This window comes from Pinus tabuliformis, chromosome 1_2, assembly GCF_031772625.1.
Source record: "Pinus tabuliformis cultivar Carrire ecotype Pingquan chromosome 1_2, CPIR1, whole genome shotgun sequence".
Lineage (NCBI taxonomy): Eukaryota > Viridiplantae > Streptophyta > Pinopsida > Pinales > Pinaceae > Pinus > Pinus tabuliformis.
In genome coordinates this window covers 412,335,406-412,361,268 of record NC_142298.1, presented here as the reverse complement: position 1 = coordinate 412,361,268, position 25,863 = coordinate 412,335,406, and the positions used below count along the sequence as shown (strand labels likewise).

Sequence of the window (25,863 nt, the reverse complement as noted above, 5' to 3'; positions counted from 1 at the left end):
TTAGATTGATTTTTAAATAGGGTCCACATTAGATTAACATTGTTAAATGTTAAATATTACTTTTACATTTACATTTAAGTTTACATGTTTACATTTTTACAGGAAATCTACCCCATGGGCGCAATAATTATTTTATTTTCAATTTGAAATTACAAATAGCTTTGAAAAATACATATAAACAACCAAAAACAATTTTATATTAATTAAAATTAAATAAATTTCAGCTAATTGAAAGTTAAAATAATATTATTTGAATGAAAAGTTACTTTCTATTTTCAAAGGGAGTAAAGAGATTTGTAATTATTTTATTTAGATTTTGAAATACCAATAATTTAATAATTTATACTGTAGTAAATTTGGGGTTCTGGGTGATTTTTCTAGGGGTTATAGATCATATTTCCTTGATAATTGACAATGTAAAGGCATTGTTTTACATATGGCACCATTTCTACCATGATAACACCTATCCAAATCTCTGGGAAGATAAAACTGATCTAGATCGTGATCCAAATGATGTAGTTGTATTATCAGTGGATCCATGTGTTTGGTGCCCCTGAAAATGGACATCTCAAACATCAGAGTGATTTCAGATTCTATGTGTATTCAACTAGCGACAACTAGTTGGGAACTAGAGAAAGAGAGATGTAGTGCACTGCTGAAACCTAAAAAAAAAACTAATAGGTTTCTAGATTCAAAGTTCCTTGTAATGGATATATGGTAGGTGCTCCAGAAGATAGTTACATGTCTGGTCATTCGAACCGCTGCCGATGGATCAATGGAAAGTTGGGGAAACCTTTGGATCCGATGCTTGATTACTCTCACATTGTTTGTGAGTGATGCTGAGGTTTCTTCAAAATTCTATCTTTGACAAAGTTGAGGAAACCTTCGGATCCAATGCTCGATTACGCTCACATTATTTTTGAGCTAAATCAAATATTTAGCTTGAAAAATGGTTGATCCAATCGTTACGCACTATGGCAAAGGTCAACTATCTTTCTTCTTGGCCAATCCAGATACTGTGCTAGATCTGGTGAGTAACTCTTAACAAAGTGTGAAAAAACATTTTGTACTTAATTTTAGATTTTCTGGAGTATTTCCATATATATATTTTTTATTAGATTACATTTTCATGTATATCTGGAAGATGACAATGCATGGTTCCAAACTTAGATTTGACATTTTTTAATTATTTAAATCATATTTATTTGATTTTTTTTTGGAGCTTCAGCACATTATTTATTTCTTCGGGGAGATCATATCTTCCATATATGTCTTCAAAACTTTGACCCAAAAAACTGTTGTCCTTCTTCTCTTAAATGTGTTATTTTTAATTCAAATTGGAGATATCGGTAGACATGGTTGCAAATGCAACTCTAGCAGACATGGTTGCAAATGCAACTTTAGCCACCATGGCCAAATACACAAGAAATGACGGCTTAAAGGTTTATCAGGTTGCTTCTTCAGTAGTAAATCCCATCACAATTCAATAATTTTTAAAAATAATATTTGAACATTTTAAATGTAATCCCTACATTGATTGCAAAGGTAACCCAGTAAAATTGTTGAATCAATTGACTTGTGTTAACACTATGGAGAATTATGGGACGGCTTTGGACACAACGATTAGTTCACCAAAAAACGTAAGTTGTAACGATACTCTGTGTTTCTTACTCGAAATGTTGATGAATATAAGTGAAATTTGAAAAGTTAAAAATTTACTCATGTAAATTTTACTTTTACTTTGCATATAATTTCTGCATATAATCTTTGTTCAAGAAGTAGATTCATTATTAGTCTAAAAAATTATTGATTTACCATAATTATAAAAAAAAAATTACATAAAATGAATCATTGCAAACTGATAATCATATGGTATATAGCAAGGTTATCGAGATCATCTACAAAATATATGTTATCACAATTGAAGCACCTGGAAAAGATCTACGAGCCATATGCATTGTACAAAGGAAGGTGAATTATGTGTAATGGAGATGAAATACAAATTTATTGGTGTTGTATTGTTTTAAATATTTTGATTGGTAATCAAGCAACATACATTAATAATTTTTTTAATATATTTGTGCAGATGATACAATTCTAAAAAATTGTTTCAAGAGCTCTCTGAAGATGAATGAGACAATTTCAGATTTGATGTGAAGGTGAATGAGATAGTTTCATATTTGATGTTAAGATTATCGAGTGGAAAAATTACGTCGGAAATATTCATATTCCCTGATTTGGTGAATATATCTTAAATGGGTGAATATGTATCAGTGGATCAAAATGGTTGCAATGGCCATGAAGACATCAATTTTCATTTCACTAGGTTCACTATTTTTAGGAGAGTGATTGGGGCTGTTGGAGCATAAATTTGTCTAGATATAAATGGATTTCATGCCAATGTGAATGTTGAAGTCATTTCCACCAAAAATGATCTCATTAATGACGTGTTTATATCACAGGGAGGTAGTTACATGTTTACAAATATTACTTCAGGGAAATATAGGGTACTTGCTTCCCATCATGAATACATAAACTTCATCAATCCTCGAGTAGTATACAAATATTAGGTCATATCAAATCCCACTACAATTTTTTTTCAAAAAGGAAATGCCATGATATTTTTCTCTCTTTTCTTTTTTTGATACGAAGAAAACGTTTGGAGATTCCTTAAGGATGATTATCTAGACGACAGAGTAGCCCTCCATGAAATCAAATGTGAAGAAGTGAAAAGAGCGGGCTCTGTGAGCCAATTGTTAAACAAAAGAAGAAGATACAAGGTCATACCTAATTTCGATCCTAGATAGGAAGGCGCTACACACGAGGTATAATGATTGAGGTTTATAGAGTATATTTTCTATAATATTTTCTTCCAAATATCTGATTCTCATTTTCTCTTAACAATTTTCCAAAGAGGCTCTCGAGAGATGGAGTTGGGCTTTGGAAATCTGGTAGTAGATGACATCTTTTATGTCCCAAGTTATGATATGGATGTCTTATTTGTTTCTCACGGTAAACCTACTTTAGGTGTTCACGTATTCCTTTATTTAGATGATGACCATGAGGTGAAGTTCCCTCAAATAAGCTCCTTGGCCAAATCAAGCACTTTGTCATGCAATATCTAATACATATGGGAAATTTTCTTTTAATTTTATTCGATGTGGAAAATAAAGGTTGTTTCCATTCTACAAGGGTGAGAATACAATATTTGATGTTTCACTTCGACCTATGGAGGTTCTTGTTGAGTACAGTCATGTTAATATATCTCAGCTATTTCAGGTCATAGGTTTCTCAGTTGGAGCACTTGTGGTGAGTTCTGAAGGAGTCTGTTTTGAAGGTGTTAAGATATTATTTGATGGATGAGAAAGAGCTACAACATATGTCCAAGGATATTACAAACTTGATCATGCAACATCAACATGCTACACAATCAAGGCTGAGAAGGATCACTTCGAGTTTAGCAGTTTGGAGAATTTTATGGTTGTGCCCAACATGGCTTCAATCCCAAAAAGATAGAGTCAACATATTATAATATTTGTGGTTCCCCAAAATTAGTGACAAATTGCTATTATGGCAAGCGTCAAGTTGGCTTGACACATGGGCCAGACAATGTTAATCCTCAACTAAAGGGGATTGATGATATGGAAACTTCTGCTTCGAGATTCAACCATGTTATTATCGAATATCCCCACTGACCAAAACAATAGAACGTGATTTTGGTCTTCAATTTTCACCATCACATATTGATGTGATGGTAATTATACTAATGCTTGGCACTGAATTTATAAAGGCTCGTGTTTATATTCGTGGATCAGTGATATGTAAGGAGGGATGTGACTCCTTAGTTTCTATAACACTTACTTTTCTAGTTGTTTAACTCTAGGTTCATATAAGCTTAACTCTTTAAGTTTAACAAATGAGAGTATTGACCTGATATTTGAGAAATTCCTACCTGGTGCATTGCTTCTTGAGGTAAAACATGGACCTTGATTTTATTTGTTAGATTGGGATGATGACTGGTGTTGTGAGAGAAAGGTTATTGATGTCAATGTTGGTGTTTCTGATCATTCAGGGATAATGTTTATCCAAAAAGGCTATTGGTTGTATATTGTGTCTACTCATCGTGTGGCTTCTTACATCGTACAACCAAGCAAAGAACAAATGAATTTGTTGATTGAGAAACGATGGTAGCAAATCTGCTTAGAAGCTTCTCGTGTGCACATGGTTCATTTCTTGAACTCGTGCATTTTCTTTGGAATGTCTTCATTAGAATTCCATGTATTGGACCATAAGCCTATATATTTGACTAGTGAAAAATATCTACTGAGTGGTGAAATACATGTTGATTCAAGTTCTTATCCCAAGGAAAATGAGTTGTCTCGAAGCATTATTGTAGACATATGGAAAAAGGAGGGTGCATTTACAGATATGATCAATAATGTCAAACTTGTTTCAAGTGCTAATGGACCAAGCAACATTGTTGTATATAAGTACAGTCATTGGGCCAATCTTGAAGATGAAATGGTCTTTGTTCTAAGAGACAAAAGGAATGCTAGTGAGAAAAATAGTTTTGGAAAGGTCTTGTTTTATCCAAGAAGTCGACCCATTGCTGTTAAAACTGATGGGACCCAACCTGATATTCCTTCTTTTGTGGGTGGCCTAGAAAATTACATTCAAGGTCAGTGCTTCCAAAAATCCCAGGTGTTGACATTAAAATAATTGCTCAAAATGACAGTAGCAATGGTCTTCTGAAAATGGGTGACTTGGTTCTTCAAAATTCGATAGCATCAGATGGTCTGCTTTTGGCTGGTCCTTTGTATGATGATACTAAGTACTACATTGAAGCTTCCAAGGGATATCATTTAAAAACACTTTGATAGGACCGCTTTGAAGCTTAGCTCTATTCTCATCCAATTTTATTGGACACCCCACTTGACTAGCCAAACCATAAAGAATATTTGATTGTCAGTATTCGACCTTCTGTGCACTCCCTGCATTTGTGGTCCTCAGTAGAGGAATCACTGGATTTGCATCAAATATCTGCTAGATATGGACAAAACCTCTTCAATCACATTTCTTCAAACTACAACCATGTAAGTATGGATTTTACTATTACTTTCAACACTTTACAATGAAACCAGTGTAAATGCAGGTTGTATGTGGATAAAATATAAACCACTGTAAATGCAGGTTGTCTTGTATGTGTATGCAGGGGCATACATGATAAAATATTTGAGAGTGAATGGGATATTGTTTCAATATCTTTCATGCTCTATATTGAGACTCAATATGCAACGTTGAAGTAATTTTACCGTATGGGAAATGGACTCATATCCCGATAATGCATACAATTTCTTTGTGGACATATTCATTGAGATGATGGGGAGCTTTAAATCACTAAAGGAGCTAGTCATATGTGTTGTGCCTTTTCTTAAAGAAATATGTGTCTTTTCAATTTGTTGTTCGAGAGGCTTCCTAATCTGCAATGTTTGTTAAAGGGTAACAACTTGATCTGGGTAAAAACAAAATTTATGCTTTTCTTTAACATGTGCAATCAACAAAATGTTTCAATGTTAAAAAATGTTTGAATTTTCTACTTAGTTGTCAAGTATAGCATAAAAAAAATTATACAAAGAATATATTGATGTAGCTTATGTTGACTCTTATGTTTTGGTTCATTATTATGTCCAATTTGCAGATTCAATATATCCAATAGATATGAGACAAAACTAAGTAACGGTTTTGTTTCATATCTATTCCTTAATGAAAATCTACACTACCTAAATTAAAAAAGTTAACCTGCTATCAGATGTGAAAAGACCATTAAATTCTCCCATGGTTTTATTCCATGATGTTCATAATGAATATTTGTCTCTTTTAGATTGTAAATGAGTGTAGAGTTGGCTTATTCTAGTTTTTGAAATGCAATGCAGGAACTTTCAAAATATCCCATACCTTGATGCCTCAGATCCCCACTCTCTCATCTCTGTATATACAGGTTTATGTAGACATAACTGAATTTCATGATAGTAAAATCAGTGTATTAGGTTGCTTTCTTCAGAGCATCCCTGCTCTAGAGATGATAGAACTTTGTTTAATTGATGGCTTGAATTATGACGATCCACGATATGTAATGTTTTCGGAGGAAGTGATGTATTTAAATAGAGTTTCAAAACAATCAAGGATATTGGTATGGGAATCATCTTTTTAAATACATGCTTCAAAATCTTTAAATCGTTGACCAGTGAAAAGGCTTTCGGGCTTCATTTTCTTTTATTTTTTCTTTACGGAAGGGCATGACCAATGCAGATTGTATGTGAATACGTGGATGAACTCTACTATGGATACGAGGATGTGGAGACTAGTGGAATCACCTGGTTAGTCTTGGGCAACATCGAGTATAGAAGCAGATGGTAGTCTCATGGAGTGAGTATGCGACATTTTTCCCCATTTTCATTTTGTTTATCATTCGTTGTTTGCATTAGTTCTAATAGTGACTTTTAATTATTTATATTTTTGTCATTTATATCATTAACATTCCATGTTTCCTAGGTAAGGTAACATCTTCAGTTGCTTTAGATGAGAAACTTGTAGGATTAGGATGTTCCCAATGAGTTTTGAGCATTTGTCCAATATGTCTTGTCAATTTTGGATTCTCATTGCGGTCTATCGCTTTAATTGCTATTCGGTTTGAAATTTGATTGACAATGAAATTCCATGCTTTTATCAACTAATTGTATGTTAATTTTTAAAAGTATTGAAGAAATTTGTCTTTAGTAGCCACACTTCAAACAATGGATTTCCACACTACTAGGTTTAAGGTTTGGGTTATGTATTTGGTTAAAATTTCCAAAGATTTATATCATATCTCAAGTGTTAGGTTTGGTTTATTTATTTGGTCAAAATTCCCCAGGATTTATATCATACCTCAGCGTTTTCAAATTCATGCATTCATGTCATTCGAATGTAACAAATCACGACAAGGATGAGACCTATTAAGCTCATCAACTCTATTACTATGCTTCATGAATCATAATTCAAATGGACTCAGAATTTGGTTCTTTTCCTTGACTAAACAATATTAAGCAAAATCCTCTCATTCATACTCAACGCCAAGTCATACTCAAAAATTTGAGGCGTGAATAACATTGGCTCAGAAGCAAGTTTGACACCCAAGTCCTTGCAAGTTAGACAAGACTATACATTTAAAAAAAAATGATCATATCCTTAAATTGTTAGCCCTTTGACTCTTTCATTAAAGAAAATATCATTCTATGATCTTGATAATTGGTCTATCAAAACATGGATGGGGCGAAATATGAGTTAAGGAGTAGAGAAAGAATTTTTCCTTGGCATTGCCTAGAATATTTTAAGCTTTTTGGGACACATCGCGTGACACTACCATCACAACACCAACATTTTTTGGTAAAGTTCCACTACAAGGGGCATCCATTGATTCACATTCCACAACCCATGACCGTAAAGATGATTCTTCCTGAACATTTTTCCTAGATGATGATAATGATATATACTGCTTATCATCATAAAGTACGAATTTTCTTTTGTCACCTGTGCTCCACCTCACCCCTCCCAATTGTATATAAGCATCAATTTCTCTTGCATGCTTCCCTTCGATTGCAAAGTTATACCCATACCTGAAATCCTCGTCCTGATCTTTGTTCTTATGCTTCTCTTCTTCTTCTAAGCTAAGAAATTGGAAAATAATTACCTACCTACCACCACAAATAGATAAACCATTTTTCATACACTATCTTTCAAGCTCCACAAGAGGAATACTAAACAATTCTCGAGCTATTTCTCCCTCTCCAATCACCGTAGCAACATCGTGATTTGGACCAGATCCATATTTTATGTCTATATGATTGGATTCAAAACTATCAAGGTCCTTGAATGGTGGGGTGTCTCCACATATTGAATGAAAGGGAGGGAGACTTGAATTTCCAAAATGAAGAAACGTAGCTCTCCTTCCATTCACTTAAGCATGTGAAAGGAGAAACTAGTATGACCAAACCTAGAGAAATTTCATCACTCTCTCCTGCAAGGATGCCATAATATAAATGTAAAAAAATTCATAATAATATCCACACAGTCATTACACTAATTATGATTTATTTTTTTATGAGTAAAAATTACTAGCCTTCTTGCTTATTCATGACCAGTAAGGGGCTTATCTTAATACATGATATACTTTCATAATTAATATCCTCAACATGTTCTATTATTTAGAGTGAGATTTCATGAATTGGTAGGCATGATTTTCCACATTTCTGTTTTTATATCCCATACAATTAGAATCCTGCTACATTTTGCCTCCTCTACTTCCCTAGGCTAGATGTGTTAAAGAGGGTACAAAACACTAATGATATGTCCTCTTCCCATAAGCTCTTCTCATTTTTTGGATGAATTCCATGGAAATTTTATTCATGTCAGTTATGTGGCAGGAAATAATGTTCCATTATTCTTTTTTATCATCTCTTGTTTATGAGTTAGCATGCTTCTATTGAATTAGTTCATTATGACTATCTCATGTAAAGATCAAGTTGAGTGGGTTTTACATTTTGACTTCCACTGTAGTCAACAACTGAATATATAAGTTTTATTTTAGGTTGAATGATGGGAGAACACACGTTGATTTCCACTAGTGCTCTCTTTTTCATATACTATCACAAGTGCACAAATACAAACTCACTTTTCTTTTTAGCTGGATAAGAAAATGATGACAAATTTGTATTTTGTAGTGAGAAGGATAACTATGCATTAGAGCTAGATCTTGAGCCCTTCAATTCATCCTTTCCTTACACGACACAACTATCTCCTATTGGTAATGGAGTTCAATTTCTGAACCAACATTTGTCTTAAATACTATCTCATGATAAAGAAAGAACACAACCATTGTTGGATTTCCTTTGAGCACACAAATAACAAAGCCATGTAATTTTTCTTTCCTTGGTTGATATATTGCATCATTGTGTTTGATAGTTAAGTCATTATTATTCTATGCCAATAAAGCTCTATCAAATAGTAGATATGGATGACTTCGCTGTTTTAGAGATATATAATATGAATTAATTAAAAATTCACAGTGTTATTTCATTTCTCATCTTTCTATTTCACTTCCTTCGAGAAAACTATATATTCAAATACCAACTCAACTCAAGCCAAACTAAAATAGAGAAGCGTAGTTATGAAGATGTTTCTCTCTCCATACATTATAATGACATTATTTTTTGAATTACACTTGAAGTTTACTGATAATAACCTGGATTTATATATTCTTTTTTGCATCAAATTGAAATAATGGTAAAAATACAAATATCCCATTAAATTTGACCTAAAGATGATTCAAATAATAGCACCTTTAGTCTGACCACATGGCAGAGTAATTTCTGAGGTGTGAAGTTTTATTAGAGACATTTTTTGTTTATTTGTTTTGCTTAGAAAATTGTTTTCTCTTACTTTTATGTGACTTTCAATTTATCATATGTAGCATGTTGAGAAATGTGGAAGAATAATGTGTGACATTTATCTTGCATAAAGTGATGTTGAATGAAAGGATAAATAGTTTAACCAAGCTACAATCCTCTTTGGTAAAGGTAGAGGGACATCTTAAAGAGTTACCTAAGAATACACCACATACATAGTTTGAACATAAGTAATATATGGCTTGTTCATTTGCAGATATGTTCTTCTTTTTATCTAAGATATCACAGAAAGACAAATATTGATATTGTAGAAATTATTAGAGGACCTCATTGAGTTCAATTTTTCTAATGTTCTACTTGATTGATAATTATCATGACATGAAGGCTTTAAATACGAATTAATACGTTACCAAAACAAATTATGTTCAAAGTTTATACATAAAAGATAAAAACAAATGTCAAGTCCTTTTGATTTCTACTTGAATCTGGTGTGGGCAGGTTACAAGAAATGTGATTGGAAAAGGGATGGGGAGAGAATATATAGGTCATGTCTTGGATATGATTCATTTGTTGTTAGAGATCCTTCGGGCACTTCAACCATCGACTTTGGAAATGCTTTTAGTAAGTATTCCTACGGTTTTTAATGTTGTGATTCTTTCACCGCATGGTTATTTTGGGCAAGCAAATGTTTTACGAATGCGTGGTAAGATATCGATGGACAGGTAAACAATTTTTTTATAATTGCAATGTCCATTCCATGATATCCTCTCTTTATTGTTTGATTGTATTTTGAACATTTATTTCGATTTTTATTTGTATTTTAACTATGAAAGTGAAAGTACTTGGCATTATGTCTATTTAAACAACAACCAGAGCTTGAAGATGAAATTAATATTACACGATATTGATTGAAATCCTTTTAACTATTTTGTATTGAAAGATTTTCATGATTATTAGAAAAGTTTAGTATTATGTTGTTATTCGAGAACATGTTGTTTATATACTTGACCAATTTCATGCATTAGAAAACAAATCATTGTTGCGAATAAAATGACAAGGATTGGACATCACACCTCAAATTATTTGTTTTAAAAGTTATTTACAGGTTGTTTAGCATGTAACTTAGTTGGCATGATTGTGCCTAAGCTTTCCCTGAAGGTTGAATACTAAGTTACTAAGGTGTTCTTTTTTATGATGAATTTAACTTTTTTATACAGGTCATCTGGCCACATAGTGGCCACTATCGCTCAACTGAAAAAAACTTGTTCAAGTTTCTTGCTCTTATGGGGAAGAATGGACTTAACATTGTTGATGTTGAGGTATATGTAATGTAAATCCTTTATAGTCTACTTTCATTTATATTCTATTGTTCATCGTCTTTCATGTCTTACGTTCTACATTTTAGGTTCTTTTGTTTTAAAAAAAAGAATTCAGTATTGATGGTAAGCAGCAGGATTTGAAGAAAGAGAATACTAACACTTGAGCGACAAATGCAAAATGAGAGAGAAGAGAACTATTCCGGTGGTACCCTTTAAGCTAATATCCCACATAAGATACACACATAGAGGCTGATGTTCAAATCTTCATAGTTGGTGAATTCAACTACAATGACTTGACAACACAATGATAATGTTTTATAGTGATGAAACAACATTTCATTTATAAATTGTAGTCCAAACAATGTTAAGTTGGAAACTCATATTGTAATACTCGACATTTTATATTGTATAATTTATGTGGTTGAAATTATTTATAGTTGCACTTGATATTGTTTAGTATTTTAACTAACATATGTAATTTTGAATTTTCATATTAGATGAACCAATTCACATTGTATGATGTTTTTTTAATTTAGTCGCAAAATCATACTAATTAATCTATGTTGATTAATAATGAACACATAAGATCAATCTAAAACTACTAAATTAGTAGTTTATATTGATTAATGATGAACAAAAATAAAATGAATATACAACTAAATTAGTCGTTTATAATTATTATTAATGAAAATAAATAAAATGAATATAAACTACTAAACTAGTCATTTATATAATGAATATGAAACTACCAAAAAATATAAATGACTACTGCAAATGATGAATTTTTGTTTACAAATGACAACAAAATTTTGCATATATATGACTATTAGTAGCTAATCTACAGTATCTTATAACACAACAAAAATTTAGTCATATTTATTTGGTCATTAATTGGTTTCAAACAATGACTGAAATTCGCATATATATCACTATCAGTAGCTAATTTATAGTATCTTATAACACAACCAACATTTTGGTCATATTTCCTTGGCCATTAATTGGTTTTCTCATATGATCATATAGTAATATATTTTGTTGTATATTTGGTCATTAATTGTGGAAATTAATGACTAAATCAATAACTAAATTAATGACCAAATTTATGACTAAATATACTGCTAGATGATAAAATTGAGACAATCAATTAATGAGTAAGCTAAAAACGACTAAAAGTTGGTCGCATTATAAGATTGTGTATATTAGCTACTACTGGACATCGACTGAAAAATAGTCATTTATATGCAAATTTTAGTCATTGTTTTAGTAGCTAATTATTCATTTTGTACTAGTGGATGTCATCCACCTTCTTGGGAGTTTCCCACTCCATGATAGCCCTTACCTTTTTTGGATCCACATCTATTCCCTGCTTGGATACAAAATGCCCCAAGTAGTGTACCTAAGTTTGAAAGAAAATGTGCTTGTTGAGCTTAGCATACAACTGATGCTCTCTCAACAATATGAACATTGTTGCTAAATGCTCAACATGCTCTTCTTCATTTTTAGAGTATACCAATATATCACCTATGAACACAACAACAAACTTATCCAAATATGGACGCAACACACTATTCATGAAGGACATAAAGCTAGCTTGAGAATTAGTTAAACTAAATGGAACTACAACAAACTAATAATGCCCATACTTGGTTTGGAAAGGTGTCTTGTAGATGTCTTCTTGTTTAATGCGCACCTAATGATATCTGGATCTCAGATCGACCTTTGAGAACATTTTTTCTCCCTTCAACTTATCGAACAAGTCATCAGTCCTCGGTAACAGTCACTTGTTCTTGATGGTCACTTTTTTGAACTACCTGTAGTCAATGCACAACCTGAGAGTAACATCATTCTTCTTCACGAACAATACCAGTGTGCCCCATGGTGATACACTTGCGCTAATGTACCCCTTGTCAAATGTTTCTTTCAATTGCAACTTCAACTCTTTAAACTCATTAGTGCTCATCTTATAAGGTGCCTTTTATGTTGGATATGCCCTTAGCACCAACCTAATAGAAAACTCAACCTCCTTATGAGGTGGAAACTATGAATTATCCTCAGGAAATACATCCTAGAACTGTTGTAGTATTACGTACCTGTTGAAATCATATGCATCACAACTTCCTTACCTTTGTCACTATAAATGTACAATACAAATAACACACACCCTTTCCTACGACTACGGTTCCCTTCCATAATTTTCACCATTCTAGCTGATGTTTCTTTCTTCTTATCCCACAAGGCTCTTTATTCCCCATTTTCATCCAAGCACTCAATGGATTTTTCATAAAATTCAACCTTGGTTCTATGAAGGTACAACCAATCCATGCCCAACAACATACTGTATGATTCCAACAGTAATACATTAAAATGTTTTGAGCTAGGCATACCATTCAAATCAAATGTACAAGCTCTTACCCAATGATGAACTCGCTTCTTTGTAACTATATCCAACTGCAACAACCAAGACTCTACATGCACTTCTTCATTAAAACCACACTCATCCACCAAGTCAGGATTAACATAACTATAATTAGATCCATGATCAATCAAAATAGAAACGACTTGATCACAATGCTTGCCATCCATCTCAATGATAGATGCCTAATGGTATGCCTGTTTGTTATCCAACACTGCATAGATCTTAGGAATACTCTGCCCAACATGTCACACTGCCTCTACATCCTTAACACTATAGATCTACAGTCTACGACCCTGATGTTGCGGACAAGCTCTCCTACGATGATCCTTGCCATAAGTACAACACTCTATAGGCTTCCATCCTACATCCTTATTATGCTCCTTACAGCAAAATCCTTGTCTTTTGTCAGATGCATTGAACTTCTTCAATGGCATTGCATTCTATTTATTACCTATACCCTGAGGTCTTGCTCACTTGTTTTCCCATTTTCCTTTGTTCTTATCATTCCCTTCCATTGTTTCTTAGTCTCAAATCCATGCTTCAATTGTTCATAGCAATTCTTTAGCTTTAGGATGACGTCCTCCAATGATCTAGGTTCATTGAACTCAATCGTATCTTTGAATGGAATCTATAATCCACTAATGAATCTTTAAATCCTAGCCTTCTCCTCCTTGAGGTAAGGCATATACCTCAGTAGCTCCAAGAACCTTCTAGTGTACTCCTCATTTGTCATCGATCCCATCTAAATCTCATATAATGTTTTTTCCCCATCATCAAAATTTCTCTCCGATAGGTACTTCTCCTTAAATAGTTTCTCCAACTCTTCCAAAGTCAAATACTCCTCATGAATAACTCTAAAATTATTCACATATTCCCACCAAATATTTGCTTTATCTTTGAGTCTCAATGTTTCTATTCTAGCTTTCATGTTCTCTGAGTAGTCATTCAACCTAGAGAACTTCCTCATACAAATAAATCATGCCTCTACATCTCATGGTTTCTTTATCTCTCCATCAAATGTAGGTGGCTTTTCTTTTTTAAACTCATCCAATAACTATCCCTTGTCACTGCTCTTGGAAAGTTTCTAACGATCATGATTGTAGTGCTTATCTGAACCAAAACTAGAATAGTACATATGTCCATCGCCTCTCCTATCTGGAGTATTCAACAACTTCCCATATCTCACTGTGTCATCTCTATCCAACCTATGACCACCATGAGACCTACTAACATATGACCCATTATATTTTTCATGCTCATGGCTGATCCACAGTGGTCCCTATCATTGCAATTCTGACAAACTCCAAAGTATCACTATATTTTCCTCTACTTGTTTCTCTCATGCCTATATGATTCCATCATTGTCTTCATTACAACTCCTTATTTTTTTTCCTTTAAGCTTCTCAACGTGTCTACGAAATTAGAAGAGTGCCCAACACCAAGCTACTCATCCAATCCATAAGGAGAGTCTTCAAAATTGTAGTCTACTATCTTGCTAGTCATCTTTGATATTCTTCCTACAAGATATATTGTGTCAACTAAACCAAGTCACAATAAACCAACATAGCTTAGCATAATTTGGGGAGGATACCTAGTCCACAAGATCAACAAATAAGAGTAATACATGTATAACATAACTATGACAGCGTATAGAAATATAACACATAAGCATATAAGCATATAGCCATCATTCTAGCTAGAGTCCCGTCATTAATTCATGACCATATCAACTACATATCCTATGACCTCATGCATGACAACAACCACTACATCATTGTACACTTGACCACATGTGAATAGTAATGTGCATAAACAATGCATAATCTACCATATGCTCATGACAACACACTCCACAACAAAACCATCAACTTCCCATGGAAAGCTCACTACAACCATGATCAATACCATACCAATTCAACAACCACATGGTGTTACAACACAAGAAACACATATGGAATTGACATGAATGCATGAAAAACACACAACCCATCTAGTTTGAGGGGTGAACCATGCTTTGATACTACTATGTAACAACCTCCTCCCACATCTGCCCAAGTAACAGGCCAACCGGGGTAAACATGTGACAAGAAGTTACTATGATATGATTTGACCTCCTAAGTCACCTTAAGGAGGTGGAATCAACAGAAACACACCATACAACCTTCCACATTAGCAGTAAGACTCCTAGGAACCATCCCAACATCTTAGGTAACCAGCTCCTTTATCCCTTGGAATGGTCATGCATTTGTCCAGGAGGCCTTGGATGCTCCAAGAGTATGGTATGCCTGTGTCCAAGGACTTTTCTGCCTAGTGTTGTGCCTACGTCCCTAGGATTTGAGCCACTTTTTCAGGCCCAGACCCTACGTCACTACCCATAACTCAATGACACCTTCTGAACATAAATATAAAAATAGAGTAATGATACAAATGCAAGTATTTGAACAAGGCATTGAATGGACCGCTACTATCCATGATAGGCATTTCGTCAAACATATCAAAAATATGAAATCTACAGGTTCAAACAACAAATATAACCATAGGGGTCTCGTACTCATCTGATAACTGCTAAGAAGCATTGATGCCTAAATACATTAGCTGTAGTTCCATCCATTAGGCCACATATACATTGTTCATTCTTTTACAAGTAAAAACATAATCACATCCATACATAACTAATTTCATAATACATGTTCATAACCAACATAATAACAATATATATACAAAGGAAGAAACAACCATATAATCCACATATAAACCAATATAATACTCATGAAATAACAAGGAAAAATAACCTCATATTAATGATGCAAAGGACAAACATTTGTGGGACTTCAACAAACCACCCGACCATAGACATAATTGATCCAAATCTCTCTTCATTGAGTCACTCCCATGCCATATTCCAAGCATGAATGTGGTATCCCATAAAACACGTCATTCAAAAACATTTAGGGCTTCTAGAGGCCAAACCACCTCAACCCATCAAATAATGTTCCCACCTCACGATCAGACATCACAAAACGACCATAAGATTGGTCTCTACCCAAGCCTTGCAAGGCTCCAGAGCATTTGTTCCAACCAAGGATTCTAGGACTAGTAACTCAACCCATAGTTATCATTGGGCTTCCAGAGTGTTTGCTAAACCAGGGCTTCCAAAACTAGTAACTCAACCCACCAAGGGATTCCATAGCGTTTGTCCAACCACAGATTCAAGGACTAGTAACTCAACCCAAGCTATTACAGAGCTTCCAAAGCATTTATCCAACCACGGCTTCATGGAACTAGAAACTCAACCCAAGTTAAGGAAAAATGAGAACCAGCCAAGAAAAAAAAAAACAAATGAACCCACAACACAATGGCTATCTAGGAAATGGAAAGGCTAGGAAAATCCACTATCAATGCAAGAAATCCTCCATGCCAGCAATAGATCAGGACCAATAAACAACATGCATATGCCATATGTGCCAAAAGTAGTGAGGAAAGCATACATGTAACTTGGTACCTACAATAAAAACCTGTTGTAGTTGTTGATCATGATGTCCTCTTGCACTTTCCTACTCTTCCTTTTGTTTCTTGCTCCAAAACTTCAAGTATGCCAAACTCCTTCAAGAGTGCTCCAAGAAATTATCTAAGTGTCCAAAAGTACGAGAGGCAAAGAAAATAGAGAGATCTGAAAACTGAACAAACAAAAGTCCATGAACTGATCCTGATAAGCCTTTTTATTAATGAGGCCTCTATTTTCTTCATTTTCCATTAATTTCTATTATCTTCCTCCTCAAATGTGACCTGTGACCTTTCACCATCCTTTTCTCCTAATTTCCATTAGTTTCATAAATAAATGTGCCAAAATGTCTTTTTTCTTTTCCAAAGCCTTTACCATTTCCTTTGTCAGTCTCCTTAGCCATTAATTAATCACCAATGATCCCCATCACTATGATTTTCCCAACATTCAGCTTGGAATAAGTGTCTGATGAACTATGGTTATTATTTTTCCTTTACTAAATTTTATTACATGAAATTTTCACGAGGGTTGTTACACAAGGGATGAATTGAATCATTTTGATGATAATAGATAACATTTTTTTTTCTCAAGATAATTATGATGGAATGATCCTGATAAAAAATTACCGTTGTCTACAAAACCCACAAATTAGCCTAGAAAATAATGGCAATTCTAGAAGGATAATGACAAAATCTGGGAGAAGATTTTTATAATCTAGGTTAATACTATCAAACATTGGGATTTTGTGTGCCCCAAGGGTTCTTGATGGTGTTGAATCAATTTCCATAATAAAAAAAAGGTTAAAGAACTCAAATATTTTTTATTTTTTAATTTTCTTTTTACCATAGTCTGGCAAGAAAACATTTGTCTGACTAAATTTGTGATGTTGGTAGACAACACCTAACATATTCTAGATTTGACATTAAGCTACATTTAATTTCTCTGTAAATAGTGTACAAAGGCATGAGTTGGTTTGACAAGTTGTACATGTGAATATACAGTATGCTTGTGTTTTCTTGGGATGTTTACTATGTGTAATGATTACAGTATGTGTTTACAATCAATCGCCAGAAATAATACATTGTACGAAACAAAATTCTCATTCCAAACACTGGACTCATGACTGGTCTGTACAAGAAGAACATGAAGAACAAGGTAGAAAATGGGCAAGGCACAAACTTCAAAATTGGTAACAAATTGATGTTAAATCTTGTTTTCTAGGTCTTCTTCCTCCTTTGGATAATATTCATCATCATGGGTGTGAGTGTCCAGCAGGTCATCAATGGGCATACTATTGTTTTTGTTTCATGTAGTTGTAGCCAACCTTATCCAACGATATCTTTAATAATTTAAATGTTCTTCTTAGCCACAGTTTGTATCATATAGGGAGATTTATTTCTGTCAAATGAACCATTTTAGATGTCCATGAATGTGTTTCATATTTATGATTACATTCTTAATCTTATATTCTAAACTACCTTTTTCTTAGTTTATGTTGTTGTTTGTTTGTTTTAATATAATGAGGTGAGTAGAGTATTTGTTCATGATTTTATTAGAAATTTGCTTTTTTTTTTGGATATCACTTTATCATTCTTGTATTTTATTGTCATGGTGGTAATTTTTCCATATATCAAGGTTTAATACAAAATTTCAAAACTTCTATATTGTGACAATGTTTAATTATAATGTGTATTTTACACTTTCTACAGTTATTGTAACCACTCTACTAGTTCATTTAAACATATTTATATAGATTATAAAATATAATTGCTACCGTAATATTCATTATCAATGGATAATGCATGACATTTGGCTTGCAATGTAGTTGGAATCACAAACCTAAATAGATATTACAAATTCCTAGATCTACTTAACCATCATCAATTGAGGCTTAGAGTTGATGTATTCCTTATTAGTATGGTTGAGCTATTGTTGAACTCCATTTGGTTGTGTTTCTTTGCTTCAAAATATATTTTATTATTTAACCTTGTCTATGATCCTTAATTTTTTGAAATTATACTTATTGTGTTACGGTGAAAATGTATAGGTACAAAGTTTAGGTGGTGCCTCTATTTGTGTATAGTCAATTATCCAATTATGTTATAGTGTATGCAATAGAGAGAATATTCCTATCATATTTAAGAAATATAAAAGTTTAACTAGAGGTACAAAAATTATGGATCATCTTTATATTAGTGTAGTGAACACTACAAAGAAGAATATTCCTAATATAATTAACCAATGAAAAAGCTTAACTATAGATAAAAAAATAAGAAGGCATATCTATCTTAATATAATCAACACTAAAATGATGCAAAGTGTATGTCATGGGAGCAATATTCTTAGCATCACTAAGAAACAATATTTTTATAGCTTTATCTTAGAGAGATACATTATTAAATGATTAATTTTATCATTGATTCCAAAGAATATAATGAAATACATTGTAGGTTCATTTCCCATGTCTTTTTCCTAACTTGCTTAAAATGCATGTAAAGCTCTTTTCAATTCCTTGTTATTTCAATGTTATGATTTTAGGATTTCATTCAATATTATCCCTTTTATGCATTTTCTTTAATATTACCATTTTATTATACAAATATAATACATTGTTTCCAATACTAATACAACAAAAATAACTATAAAATGAGTTCTTTCCAAACTTGTTTCTAACACATAAATTCATCAATAAATATGGACAAAGCTACGTAACATGGTTGGAAAAGCTAGACAAATCACTTTCCTCAAATATCATGCCGTCAATGGATGAAAAAAAATCCCTCCACTTACATATTTTGATGTTTCAATATAAAGAAGGACAAAATATCAAGATGAGTTATTATAATATACTTATAAAATCTAATGTACATGTGAATATGTGCGCATTGCTTAGAATTTAACTATAATATGTGGGGATCACTTAGGATTTAAGTATATGGAAGGATATTTCTTAAACAAAATGTTGTTTATTTTATTAAAAAATATATTATTATTAAAGAGTATGATTATAAAAAACACAAAATCTACTCTGGTATACAATTGGTTATTAATTTGATTTTATATTTATTAAAATATTTTGTCATTTAAAATAAATATTCTCAAAAAAAATAAAAAAATCACTTGATATCATGATTATTTTACTTCAACACAACATATTGTACATCTATATCAAAATTATTTTTAGCAAATTTTTCTAAATTAAAATTATCTAAAAAGATATTAAATTTATTTAGAAAATACGAAAGGACATTGCATATTAAAAATTTGTTATAATATAATGATTTACAGTAATTTTTAAATACTTTTTTAATTCCATATGGTGTTTCAATTTTAAGGATCATCTTATCAATAAACCATTACCATTTTTACTATCGAATTCACCATTCATCTAACATATAGTTTTAACATATAGTTTGAGTGGGCTTAATAGTTAAGAGCATATACTTCTTCTTAATAAGTCACAAGTTCAAAACTATAGGGGAATAGAATATGTATGCCTTCTTAAATTTAAAAAGTGCTATTTGTATGAAATGGGTTGTTTGCGGTGGTATGGTATTCAAATCGTTGCCAATACGCATAAGAGAAAATGACATCGGTATATTTGCAAATTTTTCGATGCATAATATAGTTTTGAGAGTAAAAATATTGGGTACATTTCAATTTCAAGATAGCAATCTAAATTTGAATGATACCAATTTATTTTTATCACTAAGGAGATTTAAAGTGATGTATCAATATTTTGTATTTTTTTGGAATCACGATGGATCTGCGCTGAAAACTACACGTGCACCAATCAGAGTAGTGTTTATGCACGCTGTCCGCTCCTGGTCTCAAAAATTAGAACCTTTTTTTAGACATTTGGAATCACCATAGGTTTGCGCTAAAAAATGAAAGTGCGCCAACCAGAGGAGTGTTGATGTAAGTTGTAGGTTCTGAGTCTTCAAAATATGCTCGAACATTTGGAAACTGGTCCTATTCATTTGGTCCTCCAACGACTACTCCCATCAGAAGATTAGGATTGGAATCATTGTTGTAGAAATAAGAATACACATTTTTGCAGGAAATGAATTCTGGATGATCATCAAAAAACGAAGATAGGAGGCTTTATGATGAATGCGTTGAAGGAAGCAGTGGCCATACCCCACCACGTAGGACATATTTAAGGGGTCCTCTCTTCATATGTAATAAATCGGTAGCCATACCCCATCATGTAGGACATATTTAAGGGGTTCTCTTCTAATATGTAATGAATCTACATCCCATATACCATTACATGTACCCATGTCATATAGATTAGTTAGATCCTCCTCATAGAGGCTCGTCTATAGATAAAATTGCAGTCACTCAAAATATATTCTATTAATTGTTGAATGAGGAAATTACACACATATTTATACAATCAATAGTCTCAAGATAGAAATGCTATCTTAGACGTACAGTAGTGTGGTTGAGAGATTCTCTCAACCACACACTAAACTAGGAGAAACTATATTCTAGCTTATTCCTATTATGTAGGAACAAACTCCTCAATTAGAAAATTACAACCATAGACAAGTAGGAATTAATTATTTCCAACTCCCCCCCTTAATGACTACTTGTCATGATAGTCAAATCTACCACCATCAGGCGAATTGCATGTACAAAACCTCCAAAAGCACAATCTGCCGCCCTCGGACAGATCCACAACTTCCGATCCCACGGATCCCCTTGAAGGTGAATTGGCGCGATCCCGAACGAAAAACCTGCACCCATTGGCGTGATTAATGGCCTAACAGACGCGCCAGTTGGCCTTCCTGGCATTGTTGTTAGCGCGAAAAACGCCAATCCCCTTCTACTCAGAGAAAATCATCTGAGTTTGAGCCAGGTGTTCTGCAGTCCACCTGCTCCTACGAGCACAAAGCTCTCGTGTACACACAGCCACAAAGGCACTTTAAGCCACACACGCAATTCTGCCACACAGGAAAGCTAGCTTCAAAAGGCACTTCAGCCTCAAAGACCATATAGATGGTTTCTGGCTCACCACCAACCATTCAGCCACAAAGGCAAGCTGGCCACAAAGGCACTTCAGTCACAAAGACTATATAGATGGTTTCTGGCTCACCACCAACCCTCACATTCAGTGACAAAAGATGGTTTCAGGCTGACCATAAGCCATTACAAATTGGTTTTAAGATCACCACGAACTTTCAGATGCCTTAAAAAACTTACATCTGATTCCACATTTTGGAGTTTCTCGGTACATAAAATGACTATAATAACACGCCGGGGAGTCTATTCCACAAGCCAAACTAACTCAAACAAAAAATCTACTTTGTTGTCCACCATAAACGTTGTTGCTGCTCCTTTACCTCATCTGTGAGGGGTCCACTGATAAAGAAACTAGAACATAGGCGCTCACAGCGACACGAAGAGAACACAATTTTCCCTTCAAGAACAGTAATCCAGGACTCCACGGTCCAATCCTCCATCGGATTTCAGTATCCAATACTCCTGGAATCGCAACATAATGCCACTTCCCCTACTCACAGTATCAAGGCTAGTCATTGTTTTCAATCATACTGCCTCATGCTCGCTAACAATCTGCAACACCATCTCGATCATCCTTCAATCTCTGATGTAGCTCCTCTAATGTCATCTTCACTATCATGTCTTCATTATATCTAGTTGCTAAGCATTCCTGCAAACAAATTTGTCTATTGTTGGAATGGCCAATTCCAACACAGAAACAAATGTGTGACAATAGTTGGCCAAACTAAATGCCACTCTATTCTTTTAACCAGATATACATTACGGACATAATAATTTCTCAAGAATGGCATTATCCAAGTGACAAATCGGCTCATCAAACTTGGTTCTAATGATCTTATGATAGATCTGCAAGTGGGTTCTCCAAACAACGCCAACATATCTCAGTTGGTATCGCCAACAACTCGGGTCCTCCAAATGTTGGAAGATCGGTCCACAAAGTAGGACCGTTGGCACACCACCGCGCTTCTACTATGCTCGGTCTCTCCACGCTGAATTTTCAAATCAAATTCATTTCAGCCTCACATCCACATAGATCATTACCAGTCCACATAGATCATTACCATCACTGAACCCCACGCAAGTCTGAAAACTGCTCTTGCAGCAGGTGACTCTTTCCCCCATCGGTAGAATGATAGACACCAGCAGCAATGCAAAGATCAATGCCCTCACCGACATGCTGACCGTCCACTTCGTCATCAGCTCCACAATTGCTGTAGTGATGGTATCAACCTTCAACATTCCCCCAAATATCCAAACGCCCACCGTGACCGGCAGCGCAGCGCTTATGATGGTCTCGTTCTATGAAATGCCAGATTTGATGCTCCCAACCTTCGATTTGATCATGAAGCCATTTTAGCGAGTCAATTTCATACATAGCAATCTTCTCATCATGATGGCACTTTTAACAAGTACTTTGACCCCTTTGGCAAACAGTAGCCCAAATTACCCAAAAGACCAGAACAACAGCGTGTACTATTTATGAACGTGTCACCACCACTGATGCACAAGGACACCATTCTTCCTTAGGGAATTAAACAAATCTAGACAGTCTCCATAAGTCTTCTGATATTTGGGGGTCCTCTCTGGGCAGCATCTCTGCCATCGGTTGTAATGGCATTCAAGGAACATCTCGTCAATTAAGCAAATAGCGCCTGTCTCAAACATCCTCGGCAACAAATCGAACTCTGCACCCTCCACGTCCATCTTCATCACGACAAAGTCCTGTCTAGTGACAGTGTTCTTCAACCATTCTGCAAAATCGAAGCCTTGCACTGTGACAACACTGGCACTCTTCTCTGAACCATTAATAATGGCGGCAGGGATTTTGAGCTATGCCTTCCCTGTTCTCAAGGTCATCTGAAGCAGTGGTAAATTACTAGTCGGCTCGCCTCGACCCAAATCCAAGAAATTAGCCCAGGTCGAGACTGAGCCCAAAGGGGATCCATTCATGGTGGCTCTATTAGAATGCAAAAAATAGAAAACCGTCGCAAAACCTATGACATCGATCAGACTGGATAACATGCTATTAGATTTTAGCAGTCGGGCGAAGGGAAGAATGTTTGCCGATCAGGTCTGTGACGTCCCTCTTCTCACACATCTGGGATGAGCACCACTGGCCGCAACCTCTTCTCATCACCAACCAGGACGCTACGATCATGGGTGCGCTTATCCACGCAGCGCACAAACTTGAGTCACATTGCAGCTCCTATCTGCACACACGTTCTGCTCATCTAATGCTTCAAACAAGGGCTTCACAAAAATAGAAACCAGAGATCCACTCTAATCCTGCAGATCTCAAGATCTCATCCACCTACCAACAATTTAATCAACGGTCCTCTTCGACCCTGCAGATCTCACCACTGACTGCTCGACATACACAACCAGCTCCATGCAGGCAGTTCTCCAGCGCATAAACAATACTTAGCGTGCCAGAATTGGCTCTCCACCGCCGACTAAAAGAATCGCAGATAAAATTGCCGAATACGAAGTCGACATCCAAAGCCATTATGCTTACTTATCCAACTTACAATAAAAACAGCATACCAAACAGTGAGCTTTTAAATGAAACACCAAAAGTTGCATAAAACGAACTCTAAAACCCATCTCCATCACCATCTCCATTTGATAATCTCCTGCATCTTCTGAAAAATAACTAGACGACCCCCTTCTGATGATGATGATATGCAACAGAATATAGACTAGAGGAATAAAACTTTAAAGAATATATATCTGCTGTTACTATCCCACAGCACTAGGACTCAGACAACATAGCCATTTTCTCTGCTTATGTTGAAATTCCCCTTTTCCATGCTCCTCTTTCGCTGCCTGAATTTCGGGGTTAGCGCCTGATTCTGCACCGGTCTTCTTTTCGTCTCTTGCTTTGTTAAATATTACGGTGAACCCTTCTCCGGTCGCTGGGTCGTTGACATCCCAGTCACCAAACTTGGGTAGTGATCGGCCCGACATCTATAACGCCTGCCTGATCGCCTAGCCAAATCAAATTCGAACAAATCACCTGCGATCTGCTACAATTTTGCGTCTTCGCCTCCTCTAATGACTTCTGCTCAAGCTGCAACCGATAGGAAGGAAACAAATGCCATAGTTTAATAATTCAATGAGGATGAATGCAGCGCGATCGATGAAGCAGACAGATTCACCACACCGCACCGCCACTGTGCTTTCCAGGGAACTGGTTACCAATGCAACCTCCACGTTGTATAATTGATGATGGACAAACTAAAAACAAATACTTCTCACTTATTTCCCTCAGCCCAGGAAGGGCCAAGCCTAGGAGGGGCCAGGCCCTCACGGGCTCCAATACCAAGATAAAATTGCAGTCACTCAAAATATATTCTATTAATTGTTGAATGAGGAAATTACACACATATTTATACAATCAATAGTCTCAAGATAGGAATGCTATCTTAGACGTACAGTAGTGTGGTTGAGAGATTCTCTCAACCACACACTAAACTAGGAGAAACTATTTTCTAGCTTATTCCTATTATGTAGGAACAAACTCCTTAATTAGAAAATTACAACCATAGACAAGTAGGAATTAATTATTTCCAACTTCTATATCTGCAACTTGACTATCATTTCCTGATTTTTCTGTCATTTCTGAGCAAAACCCATTCTATTTGAACCAAATGTTGCACGTACCTGTCGTTTTACAAAGGCCCAAAGTTTTATCAGAGCTTCCTCAATGCTTCCACACCACAACACTTACCACAACACTTTAGAGCCATCACTCAGCTACTTGGAATACAATAATGACAAAACCGATATTGACGTCACTCACTACATATTACTTGCATTAATTTTGAATATGATCCCACCTGTAAGACAACATCTCTCCAATTAGCTCTTTCACGTTCAATGAGTACCAAAATGTACAACCAACAAATAAAAACCCAAAAGAAAAAAATCCAGATTCTATGCAGGGAACCTGGTATGTATTGTGCAAGTGGTGGATCAGGTTATTTAGAAAGAGGGAGAAAATGAAATTGCCAACATGCCCCTTGTATGATTCTAATAGTACGTTCCCAATCAAATAGGCTTGAAGAAGAAAGTATATGTGTGAGAATAGTTAGCTTTGAAATTCAATTATAGTTAATATATTAACTTTTGTTACATGAGAATCACTATCTAAAG

General features: G+C 34.7%; 1 pseudogene; it reads right to left on the bottom strand.

Moving 5' to 3' along the window:
* Positions 1 to 24,401: 24,401 nt before the first annotated feature.
* LOC149206091 (protein NOI4 pseudogene) lies at positions 24,402 to 24,843 on the bottom strand (annotated as a pseudogene).
* Between the last annotated feature and the right edge of the window lie 1,020 nt (positions 24,844 to 25,863).